Here is a 15,738-nt window from a genome sequence, read left to right on the forward strand (position 1 = left end):
TTCCTTGTGGTCAGGGGCAACACGGAAGGCCAGCAAGTAAAGGAGACTGCGATGGGCTGGGAATTCACTGGGGGAAAAAAGGGAGCAGTTGAGAAGTAAAAGGCAGGTGGGGGAGAGAACTGTTCAGAGAAGGGCTGAGCTACATCTTGAGCAAGCTGAAAAATGTCATTTGGAGTCATTCCAGATTGATTTGATTTCAGAAGGTATTGAACAATTTTAATTTTTGGGAGGTGTCATGTTTTCCCTTGGAGGTGTCCATGCTGCAAACTTGAGCTGCGTTGTCAAAATGCTCAAGCAAGTCTGTGCTGCAGGTGACACCATTTCTTCTTTGGCTGATTCCAGCCCGGTGCTGAGCTCCAGCAGAGCCCTGCCAGAGCCCAGAGCAGCCTCAGCATCCGCAGAGCCTGGCTGCAAGGAGAGAAAGCAGAAACTGCCCGTCAGCTGATGGCTCCTGTCCCCTTGTCCCAGCTGCCTGTGGTGCCCAGGCCGTGCTGGCCGGGCTCAGAGCTGTGCCCAGAGCTGCCCATCACTGCTGCCTTTGGGAGCAGGGCAGGAGGGCAGGACATGTGCCCAGCCTGCAGCCAGCCATGGCACATCCACCTGCTCAGCAGCTGCCCAGAGCAGGATGCTCCTGTGCTCGCTGCCATCTCCCAAAAGCTCTGATCCCACCCTGCCAAGCAGACGGGCACCCACCTCACGCCATCCACGGCTGGAAGAAAAGCTGGTCCCAAACGATGTCCTCAGCCTGCTCCAAGGGCACGGCCCATCCACGCTGCAGCTGGTCCCAAGTACTTCCCAATCCAGACTGGACCACCTAGAATGCTTCCTCTAGAAAAAAACAAACAAATTGTTGAAAAGAGGTTAGAGACAAAAAGGGAAAAGAAGAAGAAAGGTCAAAACTCTTAGCTCTGTCAGGACCTTGAGGAAGGCCCAACCCCTACATGCTAGGGAAAAATCCAGCCATGGGTGAGGGAGGTCCACACTTTCTCTCTTTCCCTCTGCACTGGCCCCCAAAATAACCATGATCCCAAAGCAAACAAGGGCAGTGGAGCAGCCCAAGGCCTTCCTTGCCTGCACAGCAAAGCAGCCCCTGCACAGGTTCTGGAGTCCCACCTCTGCTCCCACCACAGGGGTTTGTGTCGGGCTGGCTGCCCCAGCCCCAGCCCCAGCCTGGGGCACGGTGGGTGCTGGGGGCTGTTGGCAGGGCCAGGAGCCCACTCCCATTTCGTACCCACTCCAGCCCATCCCACCAGCCCTGCCAAAAAAGCAGCTGGGCAGCTGACTGAAGATTTAGTTCCATCTGCCCCAGCAAAGGGGCAACCTTTGCTTCCCAGCCAGGCTGGGCAATGCCCAAATCTGGGAGCATTTCCCCACGTGTGGACTCATCTGCAAACTCCCTGTGGAGTTTGGCTTTGAAGAAGGTGCCACAATCATAGTGCATCACCTTCAACTGCTGGTGGCCAGGTCCAGGGAGAGGTTGTCATCATCATGTCATCCTCGCCGTCTCCTGCAGCAGCAGCCCACCCGGTACAGCTTCTCCAGGGGCTCCTTTTCCTTCCCTGGGGTGAGACCAGGCTGTCAGGGCTCTGCCCAGGGCCCCAGCTGTCAGGGAACCAGGACAAGCAAAACCTGCTTGGATGGCAGCCACCAGGGCTGGGCAGAGCAGCTCAGCTCCAGCACAAGGGCTGCGTGTTCCCATCCCATGACCCTGGTGCAGTGACACAGGCTGGGTTCCTTTGCTTCTCATTGCCAAGGCATGTGTGCAGCTGTAACTTACCAGGGCCCTGGATCTAAGTGTGCCTGTGGCTCTCTCCCTTCTTCTAGGGCAGATGAATATCCTGCATCCAAGGATGACTGAACACCTCTTCTAATGAGGGTCTGGCCAAGGGGTGCATGGATAAACACCACCCGATCAGATTTTGGCACTCTGGGGAGAGAAACCAGAAACTGCCCGTCAGCTGGAGAAGGCTCCTGTTGGTTTTGCCCCACTATTCCCATGCCCAGGCCATGCTGGATGTGCTCAGAGCTGGGCCTGAACTTTCCCATCAATTCTTGGTTTTGGGGGAGAGCAGGACATGTGCCACCTCCTCAGCAGCTGCCAGAGCGGGATGCTCCCGAGCCCGCTGCTGTCTCCCAGCACTGGTATTGCACCCATGCCCAGAGAAGAGGATCCACCTGGAGAGAGCCGTTGTGGCAGTGAGAGCTGGCCCCAGCTGAAGTTCCAGCCCCTCCTGAAAGGCATCTTCCCACAGACCATCTTGTGCAGCAGGATGCCCAGGGACCAGATGGTAGCTGGCTCGCCATGGTACCAGCCAAAGCGGGTCCATTCCGGGGGGCTGTGTGATGGTGTTCCTGTGGAATACAGATGGAGTTCATCAGGGGGATGCTGCTGCTCCCAGAGCCTGGCCCCAGCATCCCTGGGCAGGCGAGGGCTGCATCAGTGGCACACAGGGTGACCACTGTCCTCTCACCAGCACCTGGGACTGGTGTACAAACTTGGGATTGCAAAAGAAGCCACTGGTGTGGGAAGGGGACAGTGGAAGCCCTGGCTAGGCCTGACTATGACATGCAAAGGAAATACCTACTGCGTGCTGGGGAAAAAACATGCCCTCATTCTCCCTGCCTGCATTGCCTCAAACATATTATAAAGGCAAGACAAACAGGGCAAGTGGAGCAGTCCAAGCCCTTCCTCTTGCCTGCACACAAACTGGCTGGGACACAGGTTCCAACCTCCCTCTCTGCTACCCCCACCCACGGCTGTTTTTGTCAGGCTGGCTGCCCCAGCCCAGCCCCAGTCCTGGGCACAGTGGTGGGCAAAGGCTGCCAGCAGGGCTGGAAGCTGGCTCCCCACCCACCCCTGCTCTAAAGCAACTCAGCTGCAGATTCAGTCCCCTGAGTGGCAGCAAAAGGGAGAATCCCCGCTGCCACAGCCAGCTTGGGCTGAGAGATGTTGGGCCATGAGATGCCAGGAGCGGGAGCACAGCCCTGTGTAGGCTCACCTGCAAAGTGAGTGTAGGCTGTGTCTTGCAGGTAGGTGCCACAGCCAAAGTCAATCAGCTTAGCCTGCCCGGTGGCCAGGTCAACCAGGATGTTTGCTGGTTTGATGTCGCGGTGCAGGACCCCGCAGCTGGTGCAGTGCCGCACGGCCTCCAGCACCTGGCGGAACAGCGGCCGCGCCACCTCCTCGCGCAGGAACCCCCGTGCCCGAATGAAATGCAGGAGGTCCTGAGACTGCTCTGGCCGCTCCAGCACCATGACAATGTCGCTGGGGAGCTCAAGCCACTCCAGCAGCTTTACGACACTGGGGAAGCCAGTGGACACCTTGTCCTGCAGCACAACCTCCAGGGGAGCGCTGGTGCCGTCGGGCTGCGGGAGGAGCACGATGCCGTCAGTGGGGCCGATGCCGGGCCAGGGCTGGGCAACCCCTCAGCCAGCCCGGGATGCTCTGCGCCCTGCGCTGGCCCCACGCCCGCTCCCCCTCGAGACGTCCTGGCGGCTTCCACCATGCCGGGGCTCGGCTCATCCCCGCTTGGCACGGCCCGGCTTCTCCTGCTGTCCCGGCTCACTCACCAGCTCGCTCCAGTGCCGGATGCGGTTCCGTGGCACCCTTTTGATGGCGACCTGCAAGCCAAGGGGAGCAGCGGGCTCAGCTCAACGCCCGCCCTGCCCAGCCCCATCCTCCTCCTCCTCCTCCTCCGCCCGCCGCCGGCCCCGCCGCTCACCGGGGCGCCGTCCGAGAGCCGCGTCGCCGAGCAGACGCTGCCGAATCCTCCGCGCCCCAGTAGGGAAACCAGGCGGTAGCGCTCCTGCAGGCCCTCCTGCGCCTTCCCTGCGGGCGGGACGCGGCTGTCAGCGCTCGGCCCGGGGCCAGCAATGGCCCCCGAGCGCCCCTCACCCGCCCCGGCCCGGCCATCCCCCGGCGTTCGGTTTTCAGAACGCGACACGGGAGGCTCGGGGCCGGCGGCTGCGCTGCCGAGCGGCGGAGCTCGGGCCGGGCAAGCTGCAGCGGAGGCGGCGGGAGAGGCAACGCCGCCTGTGTCCTCCGCGGGCCCCGGGAGGAGCCGGGGCCGGGGCCGGGGCCGGGGCCGGGGCCGGGGCCGGGGCCGGGGCCGGGGCCGGGCCAGGCGGAGCCAAAAGCCGGCGATGCCGCCCCAGCCCCAGGCATTGACGCCCGCCCAGCAGCGCCAGCGCCAGCACGGCCAGAGCCGGGCTGAGGCCAGGCGGCGGCAGGACGGGCGGGGGCGGGCACGGGGCAGCCCCGCCCGGGGCCGGGGGCGGGCCGGGGGCATGGCCCGGCCCGGCACGGGGAGAGGGAGGCGGGGAGAGGAGGGGAGACCGGGAAAGGGAGAGCGGGAGAGGTACGGGGCGGCGGGAAAGGGAGAGGAGAAGGGAATCTGAAGTTTCTTCTCTCGCTGCCGCTGCCGCTGCTGCTGCCACTGCCGCGGCCGCTGCCGCTGCTGCTGCTGCTGCTGCCGCTGCTGCAACTGAAGCTCCGGGGCCGTTTGTCCCCGTGTCCGTTTGTCCGTTGCCCGCTCGCCCCCGCGCCGAGCCCCACGTTCCCCGAGGGCAGCCCCTGAGCCTGTCCAAACACGGGAACTTTGCCGAGTTTAGCCAAGACCCAGAGTCTGGACTCCTGCACAGTGGCTCAGGAATCCCCTCGGTCACTGCTGTGCATTGTCCCTGCTGAGGGTCAAACACTCTCAGAGCGCATTCCCTGAATGCAGAATTTGTACCTGACCCAAGCACTGCACTTACCTCTCCAGCATTGATTTCCAAGAAAAACAGGGAAAGCCAAAGTGTGTCTAGGTCATGGTATCTTAAAATGTCTAAAACTTGCCAACTCATGGATCTTAGAAGTGAGATCTGTTTGGAATTAATGGGATGGACAACTAGTGCAAGATGGAAAAGGGGAGCATAAAAACAAATCGAGAAAAACGTCTTGAATTGTTTCAATTTTCATTTAATTTCTTAAAAGCTCTTTCAGTTTTTCCAGAATCTTCTCCTCAGTACTGTTTGCTTTTTCCAAGAACCTTTCCCGGAGAACGAGGTGCAGCTTCTGTCACAAGGTGTGCCACCAACTGCAGCTTTCCACACTGTGGGTGCAGCACAACACTTGCAGCAAAGCAGGAGAAATATTTGAAGAATTTGACAGCTTGTTCTTTTCTTTTCCTTGTGGGCTGGGCAGTTGTGCCATTGGAAAGGTTTTCATTGTTACTGTTCTACCCTAAGAAAAGATGACAGGCTACCAAGAACTCTTAGGGAATGCAAGCCTGACTGAATGCAGAGAAAGAAACTCTAGAGCCTGCAGCCAGAAGTGGAGAGCTGTGTGATAATCATTCCAACACCCCCAAGGACATCTTGAAAATGATCTAGAAGATGAAAATGGGCTGACAGGGAGTTTGTTTCTGTCTTCAGTCCAGATTCTTCTACATCTAAAAACAATTCCACAGTCTCTATCTAAATCAAGAGTACAATCAGTTCATGAAAAGCCCCAAAACAAACTGTACCTCTGAGGAGATGACTGAAAGAATCTGAAAAGGAAAAAAGCAGGAGAAATGCATTTCTCAGCACTGCAGTACTTGCCCACCTGAAACCCTCCTCCATTTCCTCTGCATGCCTGGATCTGTTGGTGTCAGTTCTGTATTCGGTGGTGCCTCCAGCCCTGAATCCCCTCATCTACAGCCTGAGGAACCAGGAGCTCAAGGCTGCAGTGAGGAGACTGATGACTGGACATCTTAGGAAGCATTAAAGTGATTGCCAATTTCGGCAAATCACTTGTAATAAAAGTCATCTTTTCTAGCTCTTTTGGTTTGGTTCATTGATTTCCCTGTTGTTTTTCTTTTTAAATATTCTTCCTAAAGCTAGACGATTGTTTCTGCCATCTCTGACTTTGTTTCTCTCCACCTTCCCTGTGGCCACAGACTGTGCCAATGAGGGGCTGCAGTCTCAAAGGTTTTAAAGGAACTAAAGGATCTCCCAGCAAAGTTTTCTGCAGAGATGCCTCTATTCTTGCCTTCTCTGGAGCTGCAGCAGCAATGTCTGTGTGCAGAGCTGAGGCAGATCAGTGCTGGCACAGCAGCTGTGCCCAGCAGCAGCAGCAGCAGCACTTGGTGTTGCCAGTGCTGCTGCCGTGGCCCTGCCCCGCTGCCCTGGTGGCCCTGGTGTTGCTGCAGGGCCTGAGTGCTCCCGGGGCCGGGCACAGTCCTGGGGGTGGCAGTGCCGGGGCTGCAGCAGGGACAGGCCATGGGCACTGCTGGGGCAGCGCTGACGCCTCAGGCCAGGCCCTGGGGGCTCCAGGCTCCTTGCCCAGGCTCTCTCAAGAACACGGCCAGGCCAATGCTCAGCACAGAAAAGCCCCAGGGTGAGCAGCCCCAGGCTGGCCGTGGGCAGGCTGGGGGCAAAAGCATGGCTGGGGCTCTGCAAGGGCCCTGGGGGAGACGGGAAGGAGCAGCAGAGCAGGGGCTGATCCATCCCCAGGGTGCCGCACAGCCCAGGGCAGCGTCCCAGAGCATCCTCATGGAGCTGCCAACAACATCCCCCCTCTGCAGCCCTGGCCTCTCCCCCAGCTCACAGAGGTGCCGCATCCTTGCAGGCACAGCCACGGCAGCACTGGCTCAGGAGCCCCTGTTTGCATTGCACAGAGCAGGCAGGAGCACCCCCATGCTGCTGCTGTGGGGACATGAACCTGAGGGAGCACAAATGCCATCAGCCTCTGGGGCCAGCAAGGGTGGGGGACACCAGGGAAACCACTCAGCTTTGTCGTGGCCTCTGCAGTCAGCCAGAAACTTTGTTCCCATTAGCTGGGAGATTCCTGTCCCACTGCAGACGCTATTGCTCAGAGCCAGGGCTGTCTGTCAGCCACCCCTGAACTGCCCTGAGCATTTCCTTGGCTTCACCTTTGCTTTTTTCCCCCCTTTTTTTGGTACAAATTTCTTCCTGTTGCCCACCCCTGTTCCCTCCCCTGCAAACAGCCCATCCCTGTTTGCCCTTTCCTCTCTGGCCCCACTCCCCATTCCAGTTCCTGACTTGGCACCATGGGAACGTCCCTTGGGCAGCAGGATCATCCTCCAAGTGCTGCAGGAATTGTCTGCAGGCTCCTGCAGTGCCTGGTGCTGCCCCCTTGCCAGAGGCACCCCAAGCCAGGGGGGCACATCTGGGCTGCTGTGTCTGCCTGTGGGGCTCCCTGTTCTGGGCAATGAGGAGGAGCTGCAGAGGCTCTGCAGGACTGACAGGATGGGCTTTGGGGCTGGGAGGAGAAGCTGAGGCACCTGGGCTGCTGGAGCTTCTGAAGAGGAGGCCCAGGGCTCATCGTGCAACTGCTGCAAGGGTGGTTTCAGAGAATCCCAGAATCAGCAAGGTTGGAAAAGTCCTTGGAGATCATCAAGTCCAACCTGTGCCCTGACACCACCTTGTCTCCCCCGGGCCTCCTCTTCTCCAGGATAAACAACCCCAGCTCCCTCAGCCTCTCTTCACAGGATTTTTGCTCCAGACCCTTCACCAGCCTTGTTGCCCTTCTCTGGACACACTCCAGCCCCTCCACGTTCTTGCTAAATTTGGGGTCCCAGAACTGGACACAGCACCCAAAGTGCTGCCCAACCAGTGCTGAGCACAGGGGAAGAATTGCTGTCCTGGTCCTGCTGGCCACACCATTCCTGGTCCATAGGAGTGCCAGGGGTTGGATGAGGGAAATGGTCGGGAGGGGGCAGGAGACACAGTCTGATTGACTCTCAGCCATGAAGGGTCTTGATTTTCATAGCTATTCAGTCTGCATTAGAAGGTGCTGGGGGTCAATATCAACTGGACATTGCTGATATCAATCTATAAACAGGAAAAAACATTAAACAGAACAAACTGTTCTCTCTGCATTGTTTTCTAGACAGTATATACACTTTGAATACACTTCAGATATCTGTCTAATTAATTACAGAAAACTTGAAAACTTCTGTTATTCCAAATGGCTTTTCTTCTTTGGGCATGTTGAACAAATGTTTATGAGCTTTTCTCACTGAATTCCTGAACTGAAGAGCTCAAGAAAGAAGAGGCCTTGGGAGTAGGAAAATTCATCATCAACCTCCAAGTGGCTGAGGATCCATCCCCATCAGAGCAGCAATGAACAGCAATGGGCACAGCTTTGTGGCTGCCCCAGCTTTGGGATGGGCCCTGGGCCTGGAGCAGGAGCAGCTCTTGAGGGCCCCAAGGCCAGGGCTTTTGTGCTGCCCTGGGCACATGGGATGGCAGCAGGGGCTGCAGAGCTCTCATCACCTGAGCCAGAGGGGAGCAGGGCAGCCAGGGAGCCTCCTTTGGCCTTGTCCCAGCACCTTCCGCCATGGCTGGGGCTGAGTCCTGTGTGAGCTGCAGCTGCTGCTGTGCCCTTGGCAGGGGCTGAGGCCGTGGGGCCAGTGGCCAGAGCAGCCTGGCCTGAGCAGAGCTGTGGGGCCAGAGCCGGCTGGGCTGGGCTGGGGAGAGGCCCTTGGTGCTGCCCAGAGCTCAGGGCAGCTGGCAGAGCTTGCAGGGAGCTGGGCTGGGCTCAGAGAGCCTGCCCCAGAAACCATCAGTGTCCATCTCAGCCTGGCTGAGCGTGCAGGGGCAGGACTCAGGCCAGGCCTTGTGGGGCAGGGCCAGGGCCTGTGCAAGGCATTGAAAACAGGCAAGTGTCCCAGAGAGGAGGCTGCTCTGTGCCCTTGGGGGCATGGACAGAGCAGGGAGGGGGCCCAGGACATTTGTCACTGCCAGCCTCTGTGCCCAGCCCTTGGCAGCCCTGGCTGCTGAGCCCAGCTTTGCCCTGGGCTGAGTTTGGCTGTGGCCCAGCTCCATCCTCCTGCGGGGCTCAGGGCCTGTTCCCAGCCATGGCCAGCCCTGGCCGGCCTCTCTGCTGGCCCAGAGGCCGGCAGAGCCCGGGGCAGGGCTGTCTGAGCAGGCCCACAGGGGCCAGGGGCTGTGCAGGAGCTGGCAGAGGCTGCCCAGCAGGGAGGCCATGGGGCACAGAGCCCCAAGGCTGCTGTGGGCAGCACGGCACAGGGGCCGTTCCCAGCCGCAATGCTCCTGGCCTGGGCTGGGCCTTCACAGGGGCTGGGCCACCATGGCTGGGCCAGCACAGGGCCACCAAGGGGCCACGCAGCCGCTGCCGGGGCTGACAGCAAGGCCAGGCACACACAAGCAATTGCTGAGCATGGCCTGCGCTGGCCAGGGCTGACTGTGCCACAGGCAGAGCTCAGCTGCCCTGGGGGGCTGCCGGAACAGTCAGGAGCCCAAAGAGCCTCCATGGCTGTGCTGGAGACCAAGGCTGGAGCAGGGAAATGCAGGGCTGCTGCAGGATGGGGAGGGCATTGAATTCCAGCACACACCTCAGCTCTCTGATGATCCCAGCACCATGCTGGGCCCTGTTTCAGACTGCAGCAGAGCAGATGTTGATGGGACAGGAGCCCTGCAGGGCTGTCAGGGACCTGCAGCTTGCAAGGTGCTCTGCTCTCCCTCAGGTGCTCTCAGAGAGATCCAATCCCAGCTGGGCACCTCAGGGCACAAGTGGCACTGCCTCTTCATGGACACACAACTGATGTCTGCCTGGAAAGGGGCACAGGTTTTAACACTTGTTACTTTCATAATAAAGAAGTGAATCTTTATTATCTGGGTCACTTGAGTGCTTTGAAGAAATGGCAAAGTATTCCCTTTGAAATTCCAGGAATTTCCTGGATCTACTGGATTCTTCAACTGATGGCAGGAGAAGAAATTCTGACCTTCCCCTCTACATGAGCCACCAATATTCAGTCTAATATTTCATGACCCCGTCCTTCAGGTGTTTGCAGCTCTCCTGTTAAAATGGCTGTGTCTAAGGACATCTCTTCATTAGGGCAGCTGGATCTATGTCCTTCCCCTTGCTCCCAGATTATTTCCTGCAGCTGTTCTCAGGTCATTCCAATGTGCATCCCAGGCTTCATGCTTCGAGCTTCAGGGACTTGCCCAATTTCTCTGAAGTTTAAATACCTCTCTAGTCAGCATCTTAGTTGTAGTTTTATCTTTTCTATCACCTCTTCTTAAGTCTCTGTCTAAAATCCTTCCTGTATGGCAATCCCTTGTGGATGGTGGACATGTCAGATGTTGCTGGGATGTCAGAAGGTACTTAAATTTTATCATGTTCACATTTTTTATATTGGCCATGAAGAGAAACCCTTCTGTGCCTCTGAGTCTCACCAATTCCTGGTCCCTCAAAGGGCACAAACTTGATGAGTTGTGGTTCCCACTCCAGTGGCTGCACTTGGACCTCCCTCCATAACCAAAGCAGAGCTCCCTTGTCCCAGAAAGTGCCTGGCAAATGAGGGATGAAGGACACAGGACAGGCTGTGGGGATCAGGGCCAGGGCAGAGCCAGGGAGAAGAATGACTTTTGCATTTGATGGAGCTGTGCCTTCTCTTGGCTTTGTTGGCTGACAATCAATGAACATCCCTCTGTGTCTCAGGCAGCTCCTTCTCCAAGGAAAGCAGGTGGGAGTTGGAGCCAAGCAGCTGAAAGCTGCAGGTGCAGCCTGGGCTGGAGGGAGCTCAGATTTGCACAAGGCTGCTCTGAGTGCCAGGGCTTGGATGGGGGAAATGGTGGGGAGGGGGTAGGGACAGAGTCTGATTGATTGTCAGCCATGAAGGGTGTTGGCTATATCTATTCATATCTATTCAAACTGCATGAGGATGTACTTGGATTCAGTGCCAATTGGAGATTGCACATATCAATTTATGATCAGGAAAAAAAAAATAGGACCTAAAAAATGTTTTCTCACTCTCTTTGTAAATATTCATTCAATTATACATTCACTTTGAATACACTTATGAAATGTGTTGAATTAACCACACAAGATTTGAAAGCTAAAATCAAATTATTCCCAAAGGCTTGGCTTGTTAAGGTGTTTTCAATGTTAATGAGCCCTGGGACACTGAATTCCTGCACTGAAGAGCTGCAGGCTGAACAAGCCTCTGCAGCAGTGAAATCCAGCAGCAGCCTCCAAGTTGCTGAGGATGTCAGCAGCCCCCACTGAGGCCATCCCTGCCCAGAGACCGTGGGGGAATGGGCAGACAAGGAGAGCGTCCCTGGGGCTGGGCCAGCAGAACTCAGAAGCACCAGCGGCTCCAGCTGGGCAATGGAGTGTGGAATGTGGATGGGAAAGCCCTGCCTGGGCTGTGCCAAGCAGGACAGACAAGCCCTGACTCCCATCCCCCAAACAACTGTCTCAAGGAGACATTTAAAAGGAATTACAATTGTTTGTGTACTCTGAGTTGGAGGCACTGGAGAAATACCAGTACAAGAGATTTTGAGGAGCTCAAAGCAGCTTTTATTGGCAACTCTAGAAAATCACAGAAACTATGGCAAAAGGTTTAATATGACATTCATTCAACAAAATAACATTTCTGAAGCATTAACTTGGCCATTCCACTTGACAAACTCTAAGCCTGACAAATTTTAAGTTCATCAAAATTCGACAGAGGAGAGAAATAGAAGTAGACATAGAAAGAGAGAAAAATAAGATTTAAGAAGCACACACAGAGATACCAACTCCTGGATTCCAGCAGCGTTCAGACAGAAATTCCAAGAGGCTGCAGGGTCAAGATGTGTGCTTGCCTTGTGGTCAGCCTTCAATACCCCTTGGTCTTGCTGGGCCCTTCCCCCAGGTGGGACTTGGGCTCATTTGGTCACTCAGGAGCTGGGCTGGGGCTCCAGAGGTGGCTGTGGAGCATTGTCTGTGCTGTGCCAGGGACTGGCAGCCACTGCTGGGCTGGGATAGAGGCTCTGGGGGGATTGGGGTTCCAGGGCAGGGCAGCACTGGGGCTTCCAGGGCAGGACAAGGTGGACCTGCTTCTTCCTCCCCCACACACAAGATGTTTCCAGCCAACAATCTCCTCCAGCCTGTCACAACAGGGAATGTTTGAGGTGAAACTTCAATTTTGGCAATGATCACCTGGCCAAGAGGGACAGTTCTTTTCCACAGGATTGAAAACTACCTTTTCCATAGGATTTGTTACTCATTTCTGGTTTGATTGCCTGGGTTTGGTTTGGTTTGGTTTTGTTGTTGGATTGTTTCCTCTGTGTGCCTGAAGTGTCCAGTCAGGAGCAGAGTGACTCTTGCCGAGGAATTTTTGTGGTGCTGTCACTTAATATTAAATATGTTTTTTGCCGATATCTTTCCCGGGATTTTTTTTAGGTGCTCTCAAGCTCTCGTTTGTAACAGGGTGAAGGAGCCCTGGCCCAGGGTCTGGCCCTGGGGGACACATGGACGCTGCCGGGGGTCCCTGTCCCCCTGTCCCACCCCCCAGGGCCTCGGCCCCCCGTCCCCGTGTCAGGCTCTGGGGTCGATCTCGTGGAACATCCTCTGGGGGAGGCTGTGGCGCTGGGGGTGGGGAGACAGGGGTCTATTGAGAGTCTCTTGTATCATGTGGTGGAAACCCAGAAAAATAATGATCAGGAGAAGCCTGGTTTATTTGGAACATTCCTGCATAGCAGACAAGATATAGCCTTGTGCAAATTATTCCATGCAGCATTCAAATGTTTAATTGCTTCTTTTCATCTTCCTGGGGATGCAGAGTTGCTTTATTTACTCCAAGCAATATTTTCTCCCTCCTCCCTGGCAAAGAACAAGCTCCCATCCTGACAAGTGCTCACAGGTTTACTTAAGGCTCATCACATCCATGCTCAAGAGAGTGGAGCAGGGTAATTTATCACTTGTTCCAATGATTAACTTGCCCAACTGCCAGGTTCAAGAGCCCCAGAGTGCTGCCTCAGGTTGTACAGGATCACAGAAGGAAAAGCTCCATGGAATTAAGCTGCTGTCACACTGGCCATTTTTGCCTGTCAAACCCATTCAGCTGCTCTTGCTCTGCACTGTGAAAATCCCCCGTAAAATACAAATGAAAATCCCTCCTCACCTGTGAGAAAAAACAGTTGGGTTCTGATCAGGGCATTTCAAATTACGTGGGGTAGTTGTGACCTCCCCTTGCAAAGGCAGCATTTCAGGAAAACCAAAAGTTTCTTTTCAGGGACTCACCAGACTCAGGACACCTTCCGCTAATAAGGTTGCTCCAAGCCCCATCCAACCTGGCCCTGAACACTTCCAAGGGTGACACAACCACAGCTTCTCTGGAACCTGTTTTGCTCCTCCCAGCTCTAAAATCGCACCCAACTTAGCAGCCTCAGAGATAGATTTCTATTCAATAGCTGCATTTTTCTGGGAAAGAAATATGGTAAACCTTGTTTGCATCTGACTTGGCAAAATCAACACAAGCTCTGAAGAAAGGGCTGCGGCCCACTTTTCTTCCTTTTCCCCATTTGGTGGAACATTTTCATTCTGTTGTTGTTTGGAGCAGGATTTTAATCGATCTGGCTGAGGCTGCTGAAAATAGTACAGCAAGTTACTTGTGTGAGGGGTGGAAAACTGAGCTCTTGCACATCCAGTGTTTCTGTTGTTGGAAGTCTTCAATCCCACCTCTCGCTGGGATGAAATAGGTGCTACTCATCCAATTTCTAAAGTATCATGCATCGAGCTGACACTATTTGAAGACTTAAAAATAAGCGCAAATTTAAACAAACCTCTGATCCCTTCCATTTCCTCTGTTCCACAGTTGATGACAGAAGACAGGAGAGAAAGATTGTTTGGGAACAATGTTTTCAGGAGTCTAAAAAGAATATCAAACCTGCTCTGCCACACTCTCAGCTGTTACAGCCCCAAAAAGCACCGGTTGTCTTTGCTCACAGAGTCACAATTGTGATGGGATTTCTACCACACCACAGGACAGCCAATTTTTTTTTTTTTTTTTTTTTTTTTTTCCTGGGAATAACTACAGCACTTCTGGGTAGCAAGGCAGACATGTGCCTCTTCTAATGGCCCTTGAAAGTGGATGTGTGAAATGAGACAGACAAAGCCAAAGGCCAGCTGAACCTGGGATCTCTGAATGGGTCTTGACATTCTTCCCAGGAAGATGAGTGGCAATCACTGTTCTGCCAGGCAAATGGCATCTGCTGGCAATGTGGTCTAGAAAATATGCTTTCTGCTCCTCTCAGAGCCAAAATTCCTACCCATTTCTTCGAAGTCCTTCTTAGATAGGGACCATGTTCAGCTGAGTGACAGTGAAGCAAAATGGCAAGCCAGGAATACATTGCCCTGCACACAACATCCTCCATTGCCATGGATGGTTTCTCACTGGCACACAGGAGGAAGGAAGGGAGGAACCCAATACTTCGTTGTACATCAAGTCAGACGTGTTGAGGGATGAACAGATCTCACGGGGATATGGAAACCTCTCCTGAAAACCAGTTCAGAGAAAGCCTGAGCTGTTTTGTGCTGCTAGGCATGAAAATGCTCAGGATCTTCCACAGGTGCTCAGCAGGCAGCAGGATTGTGGCTGGATGTCACTCTGCAAATGCCAGTGGCTCAGCTGAGAGCTCTGGCAGTGACTGACACTGCACTGAGAGGGGCCACAGTCCTGCAAGGGTCTTTCATCAGGAGCAAAGAGCAGCCTGGAGGGTGGGCAATGCTGGATCTGTACCACTGCGTGCTCATCCTTCACCTGAATGTGGAGCTGCCCCCAAAGTTGCCATGGATCACTTTTTCTTTTTCTCCTCTTGGATATATTTTGGAGCAGCTGTTCTATGTGGCTTTTGATGATGATCCTGTGGGAAGCAGCCATTTGCCTGCTATGCTATCCTCACAACTAGTACTAACTCTTCATTCCCTTTGGTTTTATTTGGGGTTTTTATATCTGTTTGTTTGATTGGTTTGCTGCATGGGTTTGTTTGTTTGTTTGTTTGTTTGTTTGTTTGGGTTTATGTCTGATTTGGCTTGAGTTTTTGTTTGCTTTTTTAGAAATGACTGGGGAAGTTGGCATAGCCACACTCAAGAAAATATAAACCAGGATCAGCTTTTCAGAAATTCCTTTTGGCTGGGTTTAGCTGCATCCCCCAGGCTCAGGATCACTAGTATATTTTCAGGTTGTGCTCTGCATCATCAGCCTTCCCAGACTCCGCTTGGTGTTTCACAAATGGAGAAGACAATGGACATTGTGCCAAGCTTCCTTTCAAACAGAAAAACCTGGGGCAGCATGACAGAAAAGAAGAAAAATAAATCACCAGTTAGAAGAGAACCAGTGTCCCACCATCTTCCCATCCACTGTTATTAATTTTGTACATTTAGAGACAAACCTGGGTCTAAAGCTTGCATCTCTCAGTTCCTGATGCTATTTGCTACCCTTCAGCCTTGACTGGCCCTGATGTGACTGACTGCTGGGCAAGTGGGGCTGGGGATGCTCAGCCTGGAGAGAGGAGACACTGGGAGGCCTCACTGTGGCTGTGCAGGACTGGAAGGGTCCCGCAGGAAAGAAGGGGACAGAGTGTTCAGCAGGGCCTGTGCTGACAGGACAAGGGGGATGGCTTTCAGCTGCAGCAGGTTGATTGAAGCTGCATCTAGGGAAGCTGCTCTTTTCCACTGGGGGTGGTGGGGCACTGGCCCGGGCTGTGCACAGAGGCTGTGCATGCCCCATCCTTGGCAACAGGGTTCTGAGCAGCACGCTCTGGGGGAAGACTGCTCAGCTGGGAACAAGATGTCGTTCTTCAGGCTCCCTTGCAAGCCCAACCGTTCAGGGACTCCATCATTCCATGGTCTCCACTGTCCACTTCAGATGGAGCCTGGGAACTGTGATGTCACAGCCCACGCTCCAGCTGGAACGTCCAGCGCCCAGCAAAGGGCTCAACACAACCGTTGGCCGCTGT

At 54.8% G+C, this 15,738-nt stretch overlaps 1 long non-coding RNA gene across 1 annotated transcript; it reads right to left on the minus strand.

Annotated features, from left to right (window-relative positions):
- Positions 1 to 726: 726 nt before the first annotated feature.
- LOC135278609 (uncharacterized) lies at positions 727 to 3,130 on the minus strand. Its single transcript, XR_010346062.1, has 5 exons — positions 3,000 to 3,130; positions 2,176 to 2,352; positions 1,778 to 1,927; positions 1,445 to 1,559; positions 727 to 828 (listed from the first exon to the last, which is right to left on the minus strand). It is a non-coding gene; the product is annotated as an uncharacterized LOC135278609 (long non-coding RNA).
- Between the last annotated feature and the right edge of the window lie 12,608 nt (positions 3,131 to 15,738).

This window comes from Passer domesticus, chromosome 11, assembly GCF_036417665.1.
Source record: "Passer domesticus isolate bPasDom1 chromosome 11, bPasDom1.hap1, whole genome shotgun sequence".
Taxonomy (NCBI): domain Eukaryota; kingdom Metazoa; phylum Chordata; class Aves; order Passeriformes; family Passeridae; genus Passer; species Passer domesticus.